General features: G+C 44.8%; 1 pseudogene; it reads right to left on the reverse strand.

Moving 5' to 3' along the window:
- Positions 1-18597: 18597 nt before the first annotated feature.
- On the reverse strand, positions 18598-18752 carry LOC126282669 (5.8S ribosomal RNA; annotated as a pseudogene).
- Between the last annotated feature and the right edge of the window lie 4293 nt (positions 18753-23045).

A 23045-nucleotide genomic window follows, 5' to 3' on the forward strand; every position in this document is an offset into this window, starting at 1 on the left:
CTGAAATGTAGGATCTCGCAGGGATCGAATGAAGGGTAGAGCCACGGGTAGTAACACATCTGAAATGTAACGTCCACTGTTCAAAGTGCCGTCAATGGGAACAAGAGGTGACCTAGACGTGTAACCCTTGGCACCCCATACCATCATGCCGGGTGATACGCCAGTATGGCGATGACGAATACACGCTTCCAATGTGCGTTCACCGCGATGTCGCCAAACACGGATGCGACCAACGTGGTGCTGGAAACAGAACCTGGATTCATCCAAAAAAATGACGTTTTGCCATTCGTGCACCCAGGTTCGTCGTTGAGTACACCATCGCAGGCGCTACTGTCTGTGATGCAGCGTCATGGGTAACCGCAGCCACGGTCTCCAAGCTCATAGTCCATGCGGCTGCAAACGTTGTCGAGCTGTTGGTGCAGATGGTTGTCTTGCAAACGTCCTCATCTGTTGACACAGGGATCGAGACGTGGCTGTACGATCCGTTACAGCCGTGCGGATTACATGCCTGTCATCTCGACTGCTAGTGATACGAGGCCGCTGGGATCCAGCACGGCGTTCCGTATCACCCTTCTGCACCCACCGATTCCATATTCTGCTAATAGTCATTGGATCTGGACCAACGCGAGCAGCAATGTCGCGATACGATAAAACGCAATCGCTATAGGCTACAATCCGACCTTTATCAAAGTCGGAAACGTGATGTGTGCGTTTCTCCTCCTTACATGAGGCATCACAACAACGTTTCTCAGGCAACGCCGGTCAAATGCTGTTTGTGTATGAGAAATCGGTTGGAAACTTTCCTCATTGTCAACACGTTGTAGTTGTCGCCACAGACGCCACCCTTGTGTTAATGCTCTGAAAAGCGAATCATTTGCATATCACAGCTTCTTCTTCCTGTCAGTTAAATTTCGCGTTTTTAGCACTTCATCTTCGTGGTGTAGCAATTTTAATGGCCACTAGTGTATATAATGCACACGCCACAGAACAGGATAACATCAAGACTGTTTTACGTAGAAGAGCTATAAATGGTCAGTCGCAGGTAGCAGGTGTGTTTAGTAAGCATTTCTTTAATTTAACAGGAAATATAGTGACAAACTGTTGAAGATAGAAAGCAAAGCAGTATGTTGAAAACATCTCACATAAAATTCAATCATACATATGTCTCACCAACTTCTTCTTCTAAAAGAAGGAAAATTGTATACGTGGGCTATTCGGAAAGTAAGGTCTGATCGGGAAAAAAATGGAAACGACCGTGAAAATCCGACTGAGTTTTGCGCAAAGGCGTTGGGCATTGTCTCTAGTATGCTTGCCGATCATGTTTTGTCGCTCTTTCCGGTTGTGGGCACACAGTTGATTGACTGATTTTAACAGGAGAGCTAAAACAGCTTATGTCCAACCCGCCACTGCCCGCACCGAAACTAGGTTTATTGTGCGGTATCGCTCGCTGTCTATCTAGTAAAGCCAACCAGTGCCCTTAAATAGTGCAAGGAGTCCCTCTACCAGTTTTTGTTAAACACAAATTCTTCAGGTCTAGTTGTCCCAAAAATTCTGTATCTTCTACACCCCAGTGTCATGCATTCAAAGATTAGTTGTGATGCAGTTTCTTCCCCCCCATCACAGATTCTACATTTATGGTCCTCTTCCAATATACTTATTCAGTTTAGGTGTTTTTTGAAGTTCCCATGGCCGGTCATCAGTCCAGTCATGAGTTTGATCTCTTTCCTGTTCAATCCCAGGATTACAGAGCTTCTTTTCAGACATGGCTTGGGCAGGACACACAGTTAGCACGTAAAGGTACTTAGAAAATAGTGTCTTCCGCCAAATGTCGGTGTGTGCCAGGAGATTTCGCCTGATGTCATCCAGCCCACATGACATAACTGTCATGCGTTTTGTTCTTCATAATAGTTCTCAGCTACTCTCTGTAGCCGGCCGGGGTGGCCGAGCTGTTCTAGGCGCTACAGTCTGAAACCGCGTGACCGCTACGGTCGCAGGTTCGAATCCTGCCTCGGGCATGGATGTGTGTGATGTCCTTAGGTTAGCTAGGTTTAAGTAGTTCTAAGTTCTAGGGGACTGATGACCTCAGAAGTTAAGTCCCACAGTGCTCAAAGCCATTTGAACCATTTTGAACCAACTCGCTGCACTTCTCCATAAAGACTGAAAGGTGACAGAAGACATGCCAATAACAGCCGAACCCTTGTGCAACTGACATTACTTACCAAAATTTTTGAAAAGATGATGTATTCGCTAATAGTATCCCACCTGAACAACAATAATATACTCAAAAATTAGAGTTTGGACTTCACAAAATTTTCTCAGTTGGGAATGACGTTTACACGTTCGCCTACCAAATTTCGCAAGCGTTAAATAATAAAATATTACCTGTTGGTATTTCCTGTGATCTATCTAATGCATTTGACAGTGTGAATCATAGTATCCTCCTAGGTTTTATTCAAAGGATGGTATAGCTAATCAGATGGTTATTTCATACCTAACCAAAAGAATGCAGAAAGCTGTATATTGTACTTAATGATTCAAGCAATGTAAGCTGGGGAGATTCTTCTCACAGGGGAGAAATCATTTATTGGGTTCCACAAGGCTCGGTCTTAGGACCATTACTGTTTGTAACGTATGTAAGCTACCTTCAGTTTAATATACAACAAACCGAATTACTTTTTTTTATATGTTACACTAGTATTTTAGTCAATTCAAACATACATTCAGTGACAGAACAAGTGCTATACAGTGTTATTAAAAGTATTATTGAGTGGTTATCTGCAATTGGTCTCACTCTCAATTTCAAAAACGTACAACATATTCAGCTCTGTACATCTAGACGTACAACATCAATGATGAGTGTAATATATGGATGGGAAATAACAACTAGGATGGAAACCTTTAAAAATAAGAAAACTGAACCAGGAAACACTCATTCTGTAATTTCTAAGACAAGTTAATTCAACCACTTTTGCACTTAGAATCATTGCAAATCTTGGGGAAATACAAATCAGTAAGTTAGTATATTGTGCGTATTTTCATCGAATAATGTCACATGGAATAATGTTCTGGGTAAATCTTTGAGAAAGACAGTATTCATTGCATATAAACGCCTTGTGATGATAACATGTTGAGATCGCCTGCGGTCGTCTTGTATACAGCTGTTTAAAGGAGAGAAGCATTTTAATTACTACTTCATGCTGTACTTGTTCTCTCATGAACTTCGTCGTAAATATTCCACTGCACATCAAAAGTAACGATGAGGTACTTAATTACAATACTAGAGGAAAAAATGACATCCATTGCTGCATATTAAGGTTTCTTCAGCACAAAAGAGATGCAAAATGCTGCCAGTAACCCACTGCCTGACAGCATAGTCATGAAGTGAAATTATCGCTTCGACTCACCTACTGCACCTAGTATTTTTGCTAATGTGAGCATGCATTCTTATATTTGGCCGCTATCGACATTCGTAGAAAGCTGTACACCAGATTTACTCATCAAGAAATTTCACATTTTGCTCTGCTTCCGTCAGGCTTCGCTCAGAAGTAGGAAATTTTTTCATTTCTTTTCCGCTACGAAGTTAAGCAAGTTGTCATTCATTTTCTGTAATTCTTCCTCATTTTCGCTTTCACCTTACTGCTTTATAACTTATATTCTGTGTAACATATGATAGCCACTGTATTCAACAAGTCGTCTATAAAGTTTTCTTACTTAACACAGAAGACTTAGTATGTACACCTTAGATATGATCCCCCTGTAACTTCTGTTCCTGTTTTTCTTTACTTACTTAATTGCTTTCCCCTCATACAAATTAAACTTTAGTGCTAATAAGTTGCAGACCTGCCACACACACACTCATTAATACGAAAATATTTTTCGTTTTGATATTACATTTCTATTCTCCTTAATGGTTTTCATGTATGTTGTCAATTCATCTATCTCATTATTTTATTCCCAGTCGTCACAGGGGTAGCAAAGCCTTATTCGCTTTACATTCTTGAAAGCTTTTGGATGTTCAAAAGTAGAAAGGAGGTATTTCGATTTTTCTTTATTCTTCTTTCCATTGTAAGGGCAAGGTTGCAACTACTTTTGCGTTATCTTTATCTTTTCTGAAATCTATTTCGTCATTTTTAGGTACCTCCACAATTTATCTGTACACTTTTCTGTGTATTGTCACGTTTAACAATTTACAAACGAGAGATGCCCGTACAGCACTCCGATAAGTTTTGTATTTCACCTCTCATAGGTCGTGATGATTAGACCTTTCTGGAAATAGGCTAATAACGTATTTGCCACTACCTGTAACAGCTCATTGCAGATATGTTGTACGTTTTCTCTTATATTCCAGGATAATCTCGTGGTGTGGAATTATCGTTAAGATCTCTGACGTAAGACGCTCCTCTAACAATAATCACCCTTGCAAAATCCAGCAGCAGTCCACCTTAATCTGTCGAACCAGGAATCAGCTGACATTTCCACCATGGAAGAAACTTGTGTCTAGCACGTCTTGAGGTCTATTTCCGTTTCCTGGAGTTGTCACTTTCCTCGCCGGTGATTGTTTCTGTTTCTGCGTCTCCACATTAAGCCAGCCAAACGCTGGTGTCGTCTTCGCACTGCGGATACAACGTTAAAACACGAAAAGAAAAATTCCCGGTAGCTATGGTTCTGCTTGATTTGTATGCACTAACTTGAAGCCGTTTTGGTGTGACATAAAGTTTATTTCAGGAAATGTATCACTGTACGGTGAATATAATTTAGATGACTTTTTGTATTGATCTACATTAAGGCATCGCAATCCACTTTATGGCGTGTGATGGAGGGTACTTTGCTACGATTATCATTTCCCCCTCCCGTGCTAGAGTTGGTAATGGTACTACCGTCACTTAGCCGTCATGTGGACTCTAATTTCTCTGATTTTCCTACTCGCGATCACATCGCGAGACGCAGTGTGGGAGGAGCTAATGAGCTGCTTGACTCTTGTTCGAAGTATTCTGAATCTCATCAGCAGATCTCTGTTTGGTACGCAGCACCACCCGTGAAGCTTCTGCCACTGTAGTTGGTTACACATCTCCGTTACGCTCTCGCGTTTATTAAACGATCCCGTGCCGAAACGTACCACTGTTCATTGGATCATCTCTATCTCTTCTATTGTGCAACTGCACAAGACTAGTGCGTAATACTTAAGAATCGGTATCACGAGTGCTTTGCATGGCGTTTCTTATTGTTCATCTTACTGTTCTGCGTGGAATAGGCGAACCATGGGATAACCTATGACTGTAGTACTGTTATGTTCTGATACTTTTGTTTAGCTGCTTAGAGTCATATTTCCTGTTACCTTCTATAATAGACCCTTCATTCCATTATCTTTGTAGGGAACTTCTCGCACTTGTTGGTTAACTCAAGGGTCGTTTCAGGGCGAGGGTGGTTATTTTACTTGACGCTTTTGCCCCCCTCCACAATTTTAGAAATGCTTGTGTGATGGCGCAAGCTAACTGTCACTGTCAGAGGTTTGTCGCTCACTACTAGCTGTGCAGCCATTACAAGAGATGACGTGCGCAGCGGTAGGCACGAACGGAATTTCCGCTCCTGGCCGGCCTTCCTCGTTCCCTCCTGAAGAATCCAGATGGCACCGGCTCCAACTGACATGCTAAGGAAGCTGCTAGTATCATCAGCTTTTCTGGGAAACTGAGCCAGCCGTTTCTTGTCGGCCGTTGATGACTGAAACGAGACGTGAATAGAATTCCTGTTACTGAATATCTCTTGCATAGCTCGAAGCTTCTACGAGGCTTGTCTGATGACGTGACTGGGAAGAAATGGGAGTCGATATGGGAGAAACATATGGGATCCAGTGTTTAGGTCAAAGTTTAACAGAATTTTGGAAGACTTGTAACCCAATAAGGTAGACAGGATAAATAACATTCTTTCGCAATTTCTGAAATCAATGGTGTTGTGGCAACCAAGCGACTATTCGAGTTGGTGTGTAGAATCTATGAGACAGGCGTCATAACACAACCCTTTAGAAATATATCGCCCGCTCATTGGTACAAATAGCAAGAATTGACAAGTGCGAAAACTAGTCCACAATCAGCGTACAGGGCTCATGCATCCAAGTTTCCGACAAGGATAATATGCAGAAGAATGGAAAAGAAAATTGAGAATATGTTACATGTTGATTAATTGGCTAACGAAAAGGCAGATGCATCGCGAAATCAAACGTGACGGTGGTATTGGTGATGGAAGAAAAACTGAAGAAAAATAGCCTTTATCGAACAAGAAAAAATGTTCGACAATCCAAAATATTACAAGATATTTGAAATTCTGAAAAAAAAACAGGATTAAGACAAGAAAAGACGGATAATATACAATATTTACAAAAACCAAGAGTCAACATAAAAATGGAAGACCAATCGCCCAAATATTATATATTATTTCATAGAAACACAGTGATTTTCCCGTCTAGCTTGTAGCATGGCTGGCATTTATAGAACTGAAAGATTGTTTTCACGTCTGAGTGTTATTTTTAGTATGTTATAGCCCGAACTGTATGCTGAGTGTGGACATTGGTCTTATATCTGAAGCGCCGGCGTACTGTGTGTCTTACTGATGAATGAGTTGGTGGGTGGAACTGCAAGCCTTCTCGAAGAGATTTTATGACAACTTTTTAGTGTAGGTATTGACAGACAGTTCGCCTAGGCGTTCCCTAATACACTAGTGGCCATTAAAATTGCTACACCAAGAAGAAACGCATACCATAAACGGGTATTCATTGGACAAATATATTATACTACAACTGACATGTGATTACATTTTCACACAATTTGGGTGCACGGATCCTGAGAAATCAGTACCCAGAATAACCACCTCTGGCCGTAATAAAGGTCTTGATACGCCTGGGCATTGAGTCAAACAGAGCTTGGATGGCGTGTACAGGTACAGCTGCCCATGCAGCTTCAACACGATACCACAGTTCATCAAGAGTAGTGAGTGGCCTATTGTGACGAGACAGTTGCTCGGAAACAAATGACCAGACGTTTTCAATTGGAGAGAGATCTGAAGAATGTACTGGCCAGGGCAGCAGTCGAACATTTTCTGTATCCAGAAAGGCCTGTAAAGGACCTGCAACATGCGGTCCTGCATTATCCTGCTGAAATGTAGGGTTTCGCAGGGATCGAATAAAGGGTAGAGCCACGGGTCGTAACACATCTGAAATGTAACTTCCACTGATCAGAGTGCCGTCAATACGAATAAGAGGTGACTGAGACGTGTAACCAATGGCGCCCCACACCATCACGCCGGGTGATACGCCAGTATGGCGATGACGAATACACGCTTCCAATGTGCGTTCACCGCGATGTCGCCAAACACTTCTGTGACCATCATGATGCTTTAAACAGAACCTCGATTCATCCGAATAAATGACGTTTCGCGATTCGTGCACCCAGCTTCGTCGTTGAGTACACCATCGCAAGCGCTACTGTCTGTGATGCAGCGTCAAGGGTAACCGCAGCCATGGTCTCCGAGCTGATAGTCCATGCTGCTGCAAGCGTCGTCGAACTGTTCGTGCAGATGGTTGTTGTCTTCCAAACGTCCCCTTCTGTTGACACAGGGATCGAGACGTGGCTGCACGATCCGTTACAGCCATGCGGATAGGATGCCTGTCATCTCGGCTGCTAGTGATACGAAGCCGTTGGGATCCAGCACGGCGTTCCGTGTTACCCTCCTGAACCCACCGATTCCACATTCTGGTAACAGTCATTGGATCTCGACCAACGAAAGCAGCAATGTCGCGATACGATAAACCACAATCGCGATAGGCTACAATCCGCCCTTTGTCAAAGCCGGAAACGTGATGGTTCGAATTTCTCCTCCTTACATGAGGCATCACAAAAACGTTTCACCAGGCAACGCCGGTCAACTGCTGTTTGTGTGTAATAAATCGCTTGGAAACTTTCCTCATGTCAGCACCGGCACCATCCTTGTGTGAATGCTCTGAAAAGCTAATCATTTGCATATCACAGCATCTTCTTGTCGGTTAAATTTCGCGTCTGTAGCATGTCATCTCCGTGGTGCAGCAATTTTAATGGCCTGTAGAGTATTTATGGACTTGAAGTCATTGCGGACAGATATAGTTCTCAGCGTGATGTCGATGAAATTTAGCTTCTTTATATTCATCTTCAGCATCCTCATCTATTCTTCGTAAGCCATCTTATGATGCGTGGCGGAGCTTACTTCCGCTACGACTATAATTTCCTCATTCCCTGTAACAGTAGCGAACTCTGCGTAGGAACACAGTCTGCCAATAAAACCCGTCAGAGGTGCCATTTCCCTGATTTTTCTCGTAGTGGCCCTTTCTCGAGGCACAATGTGTGGGGAACTCATATGTTGCCCGACTCTTTCCGGAACTTCCTCTCCCGGAATTCCATCGTAAATCGTCCGTTTGCACAACGTTTGTCTCGTAATGTCTGCTGCTGGAATGTGTTGAGGATCTCGGTAATGCTCCCGCACCGAATAAACGATGCCATGACGAAACGCGGTGCTCTTCATCGGATGTTGTCTATTCATGCAATCTGGTAAGATCCCAGATTGATGGAGAATACTCAAGAATCAAACGAATAGGGAGCTTTGTAAGCCACTACTTTCGTGGATTAATTACATTTTCTTAAGGTCCTCCGTACGAATCTCAGTCTAGCACCTGATTTTCGTACAACTTGTTATTTGTGACAATTCTAAAAATCATTCAAGTGGCTCTAAGTACTATGGGTCTTAACATCTGAGTTCATCAGTCTCCTAAACTTAGAACTACTTAAATCTAACTAATCTAAGGACATCACACACATCTATGCTGGAGGCAGGATTCGAACCTGTGACCGTATCAACAGCGCAGTTGGACTGAAGCGCCTAGAACCTCTCGGCCACAGCGACCGGCGTGACGATTCCATTTGGTGTTGATCCTGTTGATTACACTTCGATATTCTAGGGTAGTTACTGTTTCTGCTGATTTGTCACCAGTAGTGTATAACTCCGGCTATACATTTATTGCGATCCGCCACCAGGTCTGTTGCTCGTATGGCAGTTAATAAATGAGAGGGGGATACGATTAATGGAATAGAATAGAGTAAAATTGATGCTGAAAGAAACTTTTGGGTCATGTTGGTGGTATATGAATAGAAATGATAATTTTACTTACCACTCTAACGATTAGTCCCTCCCTTTACCAGATTAGAGTCCAAATCTGTGACCCATACTTTGGAACTGGTATTGCCATTACATTATACGATTCTACTGCTGTCTCTTTCCTAACTTTTTTGAGGAGAGTGCTGTATGCTGGGTGAACCAGAGCTCCACTGGCAAACTTTAAGAGGTTCTTCACAATTTTCTTCTGAGTGTTTTATTGATAGGGACAGATAGTCTGCTGTGGCCCTTTACAGTGTAACAATCTATTTATGATTTATTTAGCTTGTTATTCCAATTACCTTTTCTCACAACAACCTGCAATATTTAGGCTAACCGCCCAAAAGCACAACACAGAACGTAATATTTGGTTTCTAGCAGGCGACTACGAAGAGCTGACGTGGCTGGCGTCGCCCTGGGAACAGCTCAACTCTGTGTCATTGTCCCGCTCTGACTCTGTGTTCACTGAAGCCTTACACGAAGTGCGTATTGGCCAACTCTTCCTCAGTACCATTGTTAACACACACCTGACAGTACAGGAAAACAAAACCCTCGACAGAACCGAAGAGTGCTGAATGCAAACTTGAAGGCGATGAGTTAAGGGGGGGCATTAGTATATTTAACAACAGCGAATGGAAACGACACACAGATTACATACCGTCGCCATTTGCACTGTTGTGGACTGTTTTCAGTACAATATGAATACAAAACTAACTGAGGTTCGCCACTGACCTTACTGGGCAGTACCTGCCTGCCTCTGAGTTGTGCAGGCTAAATGCCTTTGCATTATTCCTGCATTTCCTCCTTTTTGTCTTCCTTAGCCTAGCGTTTGTTCTGTACTATGCATTTAGCGTGCTGTTATCCTGTTGCACAGTATGATCCTATTTTGCTACGCTCATTTTTTTGGCGAAGCAGATCCGGTCGTCTAGTGGTAGCTCTCCTATGTGGCTGGTTTCCTAAATTTGCAACTAGCCTGTTTCCTGATTGCTGCGTCGTATCATAAAAGATTCGCGCACTCTGTTGTATTCCATCGTTTATTTTATGAATGCCGGTGAGCTCGTGTAGCTCTCGTATTTTGTAGTCACGTAGTAGGTGCGTGGCCATCTTTAGCACTCTTCCTTGGAGGCCCTTGTGAGTTACCGAGCATTTCGCTCTCGTTTAAATATATGCCCAAAAGAGTCAGCCTTCAGGGATTGTGAAACGAACCCTTTCGTCCAGGACCGTGTGCCACAAAGAGCGCAGATTCGCCACGAGATTGTGAAATTCACAGGCGTCTATTGCGCTGAATGAGGCCTAGTCGCTGTAGTGTGTGAGTGAGACAGACGAGAACCTACGTCATAGGGAAACCCGGTAGAAGCCATTTGTGGCCAGGGAGACGTAGCAGTGTTAAATATGGCGGACCCAAGATTGGCCATAAAGGGAAACAAACATTAAGACTATTTAATTCTGTATTAATTCATGGAATGGATGCACAGTAATTTTAATCTACCATCCCCCATCCTCCATGATGATCCCAACAAAACTTGAATATTGATCATATCTATAATAGTTTAGGATTTACTGTTAAAGTGAAATTAACAAGTTTTGTAACAAATACCTGAATGCTAAAATCTGAACGCTTTGGTCGATATTTCATGTAGAAGCGCAACATTAAAATGACAAATGTAAATATCAGCTCTGTAACTTCATTTGTTTAAAAGATATAGTAAATTTAACTTATCAGTATTTTCAGTTAAGCATCAGATCATTATTTCCTCCAGACAAAACTCATTGAATGATGGCAGCATGACTCCTTATTGAATCATTAGGTAATAGAATATTTGTTGTAAGGTTTAATGCATTATAGTTACTTTTGTTCTTTTTTTTACAATCGTATTGATCAACTAGGATCACGTTAATAACAACGTTGTTCTTTATTTATTTATCCGAAAACACATTGGTGCAAGGCTACTGACGGTGACATTCAAAGTTAACAAGGAAATTGTGCTGGTTTTATGTAAAAGAATTTAACATTCATTATGTAATGGATATTGTTTTTACTTTATTTAGAACGTGAAAGTGGTCAAGATTTGATTATTTAAATGTGTTAAAATGTAAAATAATGTAGAATAAGCTGTAGTGAATCAGATGGACGGCTTCAGGAAAGGGAACTGCCCTAGTCAGTTGAGCGGCCATGTTCGGCGCCCAGGGAACATGACCGCAGACGGGCAGATGGATAATTCTGGTCTAGACACCAAAGGCTACAGTGGAGGTATAATTAAACAACGCCTTCAGTCACAACTTGTTCGTGTTTTATTAACCACACAATGCATTTCGGACCTGTGGGTCCACCGTCAGGTGTACTTTGTTTTAATACATGTTTTATTTCTTCTCCTGAATGAGGTGAAGTGCATATTCCTGTCACGAAAAGGTTTAATGTTAGATTATGAATTTCGTAAGTCGAACGCGGAAAATATGTGCAAAATAGTGGAAAATGAACAGTGTAAACTTACCACATAATCCAAGGAAAGCATTTTCAACGTTTTAGTACCCGCAAACATTCTTTTCTCCGACGTTTTATCACATGTCACTTCATTCAGGATGTACATTTGCACATGAATGTATATAAACACTTTACAGATGTTTTTGTACCTGGTGTTGTCAAAGATGAATTTATTCGTGGTGCTAAAGATACAACTATAAACAACTGACATATGCAAGGAATAACTTTAGAATATGTCTTTAAAAATTACTGTAATAATTATGGCTTGCGAAATCTGTTTGTTCATAGTTATTACAGTAATTTTAAAGACCTATTCCTTGCATATGTCAATTTTTTATAGTTATATCTTTAGCACTACGTATAAATTCATCTTTGACAACACCAGGTACAAAAACATCTGTTTATAAATACGAATGTGCAAATGTACGTCCTGAATGAAGTGACATGTGATAAAACGACGGAGAAAAGAATGTTTCTTTTCCGGCCTCGGTGGTCGAGCGGTTCTAGGCGCTTCAGTCCGGAACCGCGCGACTACTACGCTCGCAGGTTCGAATCCTGCCTCGGGCATGAATGTGTGTGATGCCCTTAGGTTAGTTAGGTTTAAGTAGTTCTAAGTTCTAGGGGACTGATGACCTCAGATGTTAATCCCATAGTGCTCAGAGCCATTTGAACCATTTGAAAAGAATGTTTGCCGGTACTAAAACGTTGAAAATGTTTTCCTTGGATTATGCGGTAAGTTTACACTGATCATTTTCCACTATTTTGCACATATTTTCCGCGTTCGACTTACGAAATTCAAAATATAACATTAAACCTTTTCATGACAGGAATTTGCATTTCACCTCATACAGGAGATACGACCACTTTTGCTATTAGTTTGCTTTCTGAATAAACATTATTCTAGCCATATCGCAACTGTGTGGCCTGTATCATGTATGGGTCGTTAATTTAGCTCCCGATATTATTATTACTGTTGTTATATTAACTTTGAATGGGTCACACAAATTCGCAAACTTTCCATCAGCCAGACAGTTTAACCAAAGGGTCACAAGTGTCTAATTTGGGCGTGTAGTGCGACACGTGCGGTTCAACCCCTAGACGAGTTTGAGCCAAGACGTTTCGACGAAGCGGAACAACATGTGAGCCCGAACGTCTTTGGGATGTTAGCTCCCACCCTGCAGGCGTCATCGGCTGTGATCCCCCACGCTACGGCGGCGTATTCCATCACAGCGTCAGACACAGCATGATGCTGCAGTGTGGGGGTAGAGTGGCTAAAGGGTTTTCAGTCTGCCTTTCCCTTTGGCCCAGGCTTCCTTTATATGTGGTCCCGACGTGAGGGTCCTACCTAGGGAGACGCCCAAATAATTTGGCGTGCGCGGCTATGGGATAGTGCCTCCGATGATCCATATCGACTGAAGGTCGGTAGGGCTTGGCTTTTGGTGGGATTGTATTTCATTCTTCACCTGGTGACCCAGGCTCCCGATGCGTCGCATGCTAGCTGTTAACGTCGGCGCATGATGTTGGCATTGATACACCTTATGCACAGGGGCGTGTCGTCTGCGTACAGTGTTAATGGGACTCTACCCACTTTTGGTGTGTCTGAGGTGTAGAAGGAATGCAGCAGGGGGCCAAGTACGGACCCCTGCTGCACTCTCGCCAGTATCTGTCGGGCTGTTGACGTGCCATCTCCGGCGCGGACGTGGAAAGTCGTATCCCTGAGGTATGATGCGATGAGTCTGATTTGTGACATCAGAGGCTCGCATGCCAAACGCAGTCAGAGGTCTCGGATACATCGAGAAGCACTGCCCCTGAGTACTCACGATACTCCAAGGCATACATCGTGTCCTCCAGAAGGTGTATTGGCTGGTGTTGTGTGCTGCCTTCCTTGGGCTTAGGAGGCTGATCTGCGCTTCCACCTCTTCCTCTCTTATTGTTTCTATTTCGCCTTTATTCTGGGCGTTAAGGAAGGCCGGCAGCCTTTGCTGCACCAGTTGCAGGTGTTCCTGGTCGATGGGATCGTCAACGGGGAGGACGTTGTCTGCGAAGGCACTAGCCTTGGCGTGAGGATAGGAGACAACCTCGTCGGTGACCTGTAGAGCGGGGATGCCCTGGCCTTTCCTGAGGAAGTTCTTTATTGTATTCCAAGCTCTACCATCGTCTGTTTGGAGACTGGCTGGCAACAAACCAAACGAAATGCAATGACTCTCCAACGAGCCGCTGTAGGCTACGGGTCGTTATGATAACGTATCAGAAAGTATCCCTGAAAAGCTTCTGAAAGTTTGCATTGGAGGTCTGGTTCATCCTGTACAGTACCTACCAACTGATGAAATTTTTGTAGGTTGAATTCTTGATCACTGTATGTAATGTATGGATATCATATCACAAATACTAAAAAGGGTTTATTTGTTCTAGCAGTTTATCATCAATTATTATTTTTGCTTTTAAATGCTCCTGAGTATGGAATGCTATTATTTTAATTTGATCTCTAGATAATGTGCCATGGCTCCTTAGACATCAGGTGCCAACTGTACGATGCACAACTTATTTTTCATGTGGGATGAAGCGAGATGATCCCCTACATTGCAAACGACAAAGAAATTCGCAACACCGTAACTCCACAGCCAGACCAGCAGAGGGCGTCAGTACCACTCCAGCCAGGCCATCAGGCGGCGTAAAAGGCAACGCGAGAGCTCGTTGGCAAAACGCAGTTCTCCATGCGTCTCCTGTGTCACATGCCAATAATAGGCCAGCAAGTATCCATCTGCAAGGCGGCTATTTATGCTGGCGCCCGAGCTCCGAGCAGCATTTCCGCCGCAGCCAGCACGCCACCTCCTCAGCTGGAACTCTTAAGCCACCAACGATGTGCTGGTTGGGACCTGGTACCATCGTATTGTTGTCCTAACCAACAGGATAATGTCACACTGGAAGTTTCTATCCTTGTCGGTTTTAAGTATTTTCTTATAGTAGGCTCTCAATAGTTCATTGACGAAGTACCGTGAGAGCTCGTAAGTGTTTATTCTTCTTGACTGAATCTTGGATCTGGACTTTGGTTTTAAACATGGAGTGAGAAAGTCTCAACCTGAAGTTATTAGGGCGTCAAGACTCTGTTTATTAAAGAGCATGTGAGACAGAAACTTAATTCGCAGATTTTTTAGGAGAAGACGAACTTCTTAATCGAGATCGCTATAATAAACTTTATTGTAAATGACCAGAATCGATGCAACAAAGTTACCATCTCCAGATCTTCATAAAGATGATTACAAACATTGTGTCAGCTACGCAGAAAATCTTTCCATTGAATTTCCAGGTACATAAAACATGAAATGAGCGATGTATTGGCATGGAAAGATTTTGTGTGTAGCTGGCGCAAGATCTTTGTAAGAACGTTTATGGAGATCAGAAGATGGTAACTTAGTTTTACCGAAACTGGTTATTTACAATACAGTTTCTTATTTCGATCTCGCTAACAAGTTCTTCTTCCCTTAAATGATAACTACAGATTGCCCTTAAAGTAAAAGGTTAAGGTTGTGTTCACTGTAGCGTGCGTAACTCTTTCAACTAACACGGAAGTTATTTATTTTGTGATTCTGGAAGTTTGAGTTTCTCCATTATTTACGAATCATCATTTATTTTTCTCAGTTAGTCAAGGTCTCGCATCCATTTTGTTTCACTCCTTGAAGAACAATCATGTCTAACTCGGTTAATTTTTTTGTGGAAATTGTGTTCAATAAAATTTTCTTGTGGAAACTGTGTTCAATAAAACTTTATTTTTCCCCTATACTTGGGCGGTTGACTTGTTCTCGCCAGCAGGGGACACATCAGCTGTCATATTATCATCATTGACTGCCATGTTCGTCGTTTATATTCCAAATATGCTACGATTATTTGACCAACTGCTAAGAGGAGTTTCTTAAACTTATAATGGTACACTACATTATTGCGCCATATCAGTATGACGTCGTTTATGTATGTTGGTGATAAAGAACAGCCTCGCCTCACTCCTTGAGATATAAAACTTCCTGGCAGATTAAAACTGTGTGCCGGACCGAGACCCGAACTTGGGACCTTTGCTCTCCACGGGCAAGTGCTCTACCGTCTGAGCTACCCAAATACGACTCATCAGCCGTCCTCACAGTTTTACTTCTGCCAGTACCTCGTCTCCTACCTTCCTGCAAAAAGTGACACAGCTTTACTTCTGCAAGTATCTCGTCTCCTACCTTCCTGCAAAAAGTGGCACAGCTTTACTTCTGGCAGTACCTCGTCTCCTACCTTCCTGCAAGAAGTAACACAGCTTTACTTCTGCCAGTATCTCGTCTCCTACCTTCCAGCAAAAAGTGACACAGCTTTACTTCTGCCAGTATCTCGTCTCCTACCTTCCTGCAAAAAGTGACACAGCTTTACTTCTGCCAGTACCTCGTCTCCTACCTTCCTGCAAGAAGTAACACAGCTTTACTTCTGCCAGTACCTCGTCTCCTACCTTCCTGCAAGACGTAACACAGCTTTACTTCTGCCAGTATCTCGTCTCCTACCTTCCTGCAAGACGTAACACAGCTTTACTTCTGCCAGTACCTCGTCTCCTACCTTCCCGCAGCGCGGGATTAGCCGAGCGGTCTGAGACGCTGCAGACATGGACTGTACGGCTGGTCCCAGCGGAGGTTCGAGTCCTCCCTCGGGCGTGGGTGTGTGTGTTTGTTCTTAGGGTAATTTAGGTTAAGTAGTGTGTAAGCTTAGGGACTGATGACCTTAGCAGTTAAGTCCCATACGATTTCACACACGTTTGAACGTTTTTTTTCCCCAACCTTCCTGCAAGAAGTAACACAGCTTTACTTCTGCCAGTATCTCGTCTCCTATCGTCCTTCAAGAAGTACACCTGTGAGGACAGGACCTGAGTTGTGCTTGGGTAGCTCAGACGGTTGCCGGCACGGTAGCTCAGCGTGTTCGGTCAGAGGGTTAACTACCCTCTGTAATAAAAAAAAAAAAATACTGAGTGCGCGGATCAATGAAGAACCTGAACGGGTGTCATCAGACGTCCGCCTCGAACAAATTCAGTGAACAATACAGAACAAAATGAGATCAACTAAAAAAAGAAAAGAATCGGTAGAGTACTTGCTCGCGAAGACAAAGATCTCGAGGTCGCTCTCGGTAAGGCACACAGTTTTAATCTGCCAGGAAAGTTCATATCGGCGCACTCTTCGCTGCAGAGTGAAAACCTCTTTCTTGAGAGATGTTGTTGTATTTTCATTTTGTTGCGTAGCTACATGCATTGTATTACAGTTATTCGTTTTAAAATTAATTGATTAAATGTTCATTCTCTCTTTGTACGGGTTAATACGTAACAGCCACTTTTGTGTTATCACGTGTGTGGGCGGTCCCCTGGAAAAATCCGTGACGTACAGGTGTAATCGTACAGCAGTGGATTTCTTCGCCCGTGTGTTCGTGTTTTAAGTAAGCGCTTTATTGGCCGTCGCGTGTTATAAAATTTATTCGCGTCACGGACCGGGCGCGACGCGAGGGGCGTCCCCCGCGGGAAGGCCGCAATCGCGCGCCACTTGTCGATCGGCGCCAGCCGGCGTCTCGTCGAGGGTAGCGGAGAGCGCAGCCGAGCGTGTGGTATCACTGCCGTGGGGAGCACGAGTAATCCGGCTCTACCTGTAACGCCATAAAGAGAGCCAGCGGCCCGGCGGCGCGTTCGCGGCTAATCCGAAGCGCTCGCGCCGCGATATTGGCAGCCGTGGCGTGCGGGGGAATCCGTGCGGACGGCCGCAGTCACACGCGGCGTTTAAATTCATCCGCTCGCGAGCTGAGCGGCGCGGTAACCTAGCAACATGTTGTGGGGCTGCAAAGAGGATTACACGCCGGGCGGCGGCGCCGGCCAGCTTCCCGGCAGAGGCGCGGGGTGGGGCGGCGCGCGGTTTGTTGTTTCCATGCCACGCCCGATACACCGGTACAGTCGCCGCCGCGGCAACTGGCACCGGCGGAGGAAAGAAGGCGGCGAGACCAGCGCGGGGAGTGGGCGAGCGGTGTCGACGCGGCGCAGTTCCAGAGCCCTGTTCCGATTCACGCGTGCCGCGGGCTGATACTATCCTTTGTTTTCTACTCGTAGTACAACTGCAACGAGGTGCTGGAAGGACCCTCGCGTCGCGCAGAAGGAGTATTCTCAGAGCTTTGATAGTACACATTTATTCAAGACAATTCCACCCCACTCGTTCCATCGTTTTTGCATCTCCTTGATTATACTGGAAAGACATCATGTAATGAATCTATATCTACATCTAAATCCATACTTCGCAAGCCACCTGACGGTGTGTGGCGGAGGGTACCTTCAGTACCTCTATCGGTTCTCCCTTCTATTAAAGTCTCGTATTGTTCGTGGAAAGAAGGATGGTCGGTATGCTTCTGTGTGGGCTCTAATCTCTCTAATTTTATCCTCATGGACTCTTCGTTAGATATACGTAGGACGCAGCAATATACTGCTTGACACCTCGGTGAACGTATGTTCTCGGAACTTGAACAAAAGCCCTATCGAGCTACAGAGCGCCTCTCCTGCAGAGTCTTCCACTGGAGTTTATCTATCATCTCCGTAACGCTTTCGCGATTACTAAATGATCCTGTAACGAAACGCGCCGCTCTCCGTTGAATCTTCTCTATCTCTTCTATCAACCCTATCTGGTACGGATCCCACACTGGTGAGCAATATTCAAGCATTGGGCGAACAAGTGTACTGTAACCTACTATCTTTGTTTACGGATTGCATTTCCTTAGGATTCGTCCAGTGAATCTCAGTCTGGCATCCGCTTTACCGACGATCAACTTTATATGATCATTCCATTTTAATTCACTCCTAATACCTATTCCCAGATAATTCACGGAATTAACTGCTTCCAGTTGCTGACCTGTGATATTGTAGCTAAATGATAAAGGATCTTTCTTTCTATGTAATAAGCCGACCCTCAGCCAGACGAGGCCGGGGAACGGAATCCATGGACCGCAATGTGCTTTCGAAACGTCGATGTTCATGTGTCCTGCAGTTCACATGTCGACGCGCAATTTCCTGCGTTCTTCATCGACCCACTAGCCGAGTCATCCACCGTCCTGGGTGAATGACGCCTCAGCCGCATGTTTAACAACTTCGATGTTGTCATCAAGGCTACGCTTCCGGTCTTTTTTCAGATCAGAAAACAATAGGCAATAAGAAGCTATGATTTGGTTTTGTTGCAACAACTTAGGACAAAAGAAATAGTTTCCTTTGGTGAACTTTCGAGGTCGGTTCGTCTTAGCGCACATCTTTAGCTGGTTAACTACAGTTCTGAGTTATTACAGCAACTGAATAGCGTATTTGTCCAACAAAACGGACACTACGATTTTTTGCCCAATTGCTGGAGGGAAGAACTTGTTCAGTCGTGGGGACTCATCGTGACTTCATCCCTGTTACTATCCACTGGTACGGAGCATAACAGTTGAGCCAGGTTACATTCTTCAACACTAGCGTAGCTGAAGAGTGCTACGTTCCACACCAATGTTACCAGAAAAGCTCTTAACAAATACTCTCTCTTGTTCACTGTTCAATCATTTCGATAGCCACTTTGCTGAAAGCTTAGATATGTTCAGCACATTGTTAAATACGAACCCGATATGCTCCCATCATAATAACTTTCTGGTTGATATTCGCCGGTCTTCAAGAATGAGCTTAATTTTGGCGCTCAAAATAAAGGTAACAGGAAGCCACCCTCCTAACACAGAACGCACACAGGAAGTAGTGGCTGTATTGAGGTGGTACGCTTGCATGCACCACATGTTTTGCAACAGGGCAAAACAGACTACCACAGAAACAATGCTGGTAACACAATCAGTAGCAATTATCACTAATTATATACACTCCTGGAAATGGAAAAAAGAACACATTGACACCGGTGTGTCAGACCCACCATACTTGCTCCGGACACTGCGAGAGGGCTGTACAAACAATGATCACACGCACGGCACAGCGGACACACCAGGAACCGCGGTGTTGACCGTCGAATGGCGCTAGCTGCGCAGCATTTGTGCACCGCCGCCGTCAGTGTCAGCCAGTTTGCCGTGGCATACGGAGCTCCATCGCAGTCTTTAACACTGGTAGCATGCCGCGACAGCGTGGACGTGAACCGTATGTGCAGTTGACGGACTTTGAGCGAGGGCGTATAGTGGGCATGCGGGAGGCCGGGTGGACGTACCGCCGAATTACTCAACACGTTGGGCCTGAGGTCTCCACAGTACATCGATGTTGTCGCCAGTGGTCGGTGGAAGGTGCACGTGCCCGTCGACCTGGGACCGGACCGCAGCGACGCACGGATGCACGCCAAGACCGTAGGATCCTACGCAGTGCCGTAGGGGACCGCACCGCCACTTCCCAGCAAATTAGGGACACTGTTGCTCCTGGGGTATCGGCGAAGACCATTCGCAACCGTCTCCATGAAGCTGGGCTACGGTCCCGCACACCGTTAGGCCGTATTCCGCTCACGCCCCAACATCGTGCAGCCTGCCTCCAGTGGTGTCGCGACAGTCGTGAATGGAGGGACAAATGGAGACGTGTCGTCTTCAGCGATGAGAGTCGCTTCTGCCTTGGTGCCAATGATGGTTGTATGCGTGTTTGGCGCCGTGCAGGTGAGCGCCACAATCAGGACTGCATACGACCGAGGCACACAGGGCCAACACCCGGCATCATGGTGTGGGGAGCGATCTCCTACACTGGCCGTACACCTCTGGTGATCGTCGAGGGGACACTGAATAGTGCATGGTACAACCAAACCGTCATCGAACCCATCGTTCTACCATTCCTAGACCGGCAAGGGAACTTGCTGTTCCAACAGGACAATGCACGTCCGCATGTATCCCATGCCACCCAACGTGCTCTCGAAGGTGTAAGTCAACTACCCTGGCCAGCAAGATCTCCGGATCTGTCCCCCATTGAGCATGTTTGGGACTGGATGAAGCGTCGTCTCACGCGGTCTGCACGTCCAGCACGAACGCTGGTCCAACTGAGGCGCCAGGTGGAAATGGCATGGCAAGCCGTTCCACAGGACTACATCCAGCATCTCTACGATCGTCTCCATGGGAGAATAGCAGCCTGCATTGCTGCGAAAGGTGGATATACACTGTAGTAGTGCCGACATTGTGCATGCTCTGTTGCCTGTGTCTATGTGCCTGTGGTTCTGTCAGTGTGATCATGTGATGCATCTGACCCCAGGAATGTGTCAATAAAGTTTCCCCTTCCTGGGACAATGAATTCACGGTGTTCTTATTTCAATTTCCAGGAGTGTAATATGTACAAATATCTAGCTTTACTGTGATGTTGATGAGAAGGCGTCTAATCGTAACTCAATGAACGAACACTAACTGATCTAATAGTGGCTCCAGTTTGGCTTCTCTGTCAGCGACAGCATTCAAGTCTCAATGTGGGCCTTGGGCGAAGAGCCACTTCCGTGGAGGGTTGGATAGCAGCGGTAGGTCGTCGCAACGGTTCAGACAGGGCGCGGCTCATAGAAACAACATCAGAAAGTCAAACAATTTATTGAAACAGATGGTACTCTTCTTGTAACAGTGGGACGCAATGACCGTGGCCCCTTTTGGCGTGCAGCATGGGTTAGTCCAGGTGAAGCTGATGATCTGCCAAGCCTGCCGTGTGTTCTGCATACAGGAATGCTGATGCCCGAAGACCGCTCAGTAACACGTGCCTCAGGCGCTGCGTGTCTTCTCACAGAAGGCGCCAGCGGCGTGGAGGGTTGCCGAGATACGTTCAGGAGATGACATCTTCCGGAACAGGAACTCACTCCTGCAAGCAGTGGCGCGTGGCACCGGAACAACAGCTCCTGCAGCGACTGTACCGCCCCAATACTGATCTGCTGCTCTTCAGTGCATGCGTCAGAATAGTGCTGGAGTGCGTCTGGAGGTGACCCTCCAGAAGAAGGGCGCCAAGTCCTGGAAGGAAGACTTGAAGTTAAATCTTAGTTCAGCGATTGCGGAAGCCCACATATGTGGCAACTGACCCTTGTTCCTTCGGTGCCTTGTGGGTTCTCTCGTCACTATAGGTGCTGCCAGATTGCGAATGGTTCAAATGGCTCTGAGCACTATGGGACTTAACTTCTAAGGTCATCAGTCCCCTAGAACTTAGAACTACTTAAACCTAACTAACCTAAGGACATCACACTCATCCATGCCCGAGGCAGGGTTCGAACCTGCGACCGTAACGGTCGCGCGGTTCCAGGCTGTAGCGCCTAGAACCGCTCGGCCAGATTGCGAATATCTCTACTGAAATTGACAGCTATTTATAGGGGTCAGAAATTCACTTGTTGCAACACACAGCTTCCAGCGACGTGTGGAACAGCTAACTCGTGGATCTGTGGTGTATTAACCGCTTTGCAATCCTGCCAGAACGCCATCTTTCCTCTGTGTTGTCAGGACTGCGGTGCTCAACCCGGTCTGCCTAACAATGCGTAAACAACCCTGTTGTTGCAGCCGGCATGCCAACGCCTTAGCGCCCACTGGCGGCTGCTCCTGGCTGCTTCAGCTACTGTGGCTGAGCTGAAATCTCCACAGTAACGACCAAAAATTAGTGACAGCACTACAATACCTCCTTCGTTTGGGAGACATGGCCTGCGGTTGTATGTCTTGGAATATTGTGCAACAAAACTCAGCACACCTGAACAACGGTGTAAATATTTACAGGTTTTTTTTGTTGAAGTGCTAGGTAGCTTGAACCACGAGGCTCAGAGACTGTGAATTTACGCTACAGCTTTAGCCCTCTGGTTCATCATTCTTGTATGCCACAATCTTTACTTATAACTAACAGGTCGAACATTTTGCTCTCACAAATCAGCATTTATTTAGCTTCTCGTAAAATCATATAACACAATATGCTGCTGGTAGCAGAGACTCTTCCTGTTATACCACCTACGGAATTATCCATGTCTCGCTTAACACCTCACAAAAACCACTCAAGGGCGCCATGGGCTGCTCAATAGTGTTCCATAAGATCTTAAATGCTAGGAACAATATTTTTACTACTAACCACAAAGCAAAGTTTAGGCACACAGCAATAATATTAAACTGTCTCTTTTGTCCTAGACCAACAAAACATGGTACTGAAAAACTCTTTCTATCTTAATAAATTATGCTGAACCAACCTTTCTTAATAGCACACGACCTGGCTCTATCAAACTCTTATCGTCAGCATGTCTTTCTTCTCTCTTCTCTGTTTTGGAACATCATTCACACGTCTTTGTGACAACGTTTTACTTTATTCTGCCCTAGAGAAGGTATTGTATGAAACTATACTTGCACATGAGCCACATAAGGTATTAAAACTGACGATACCTGGACATGTAGTCCCACTTATCTCTTTCACTTTAGTGCTAAT

Source organism: Schistocerca gregaria, chromosome 7 (assembly GCF_023897955.1).
Source record: "Schistocerca gregaria isolate iqSchGreg1 chromosome 7, iqSchGreg1.2, whole genome shotgun sequence".
In the NCBI taxonomy this organism is placed as follows: domain Eukaryota; kingdom Metazoa; phylum Arthropoda; class Insecta; order Orthoptera; family Acrididae; genus Schistocerca; species Schistocerca gregaria.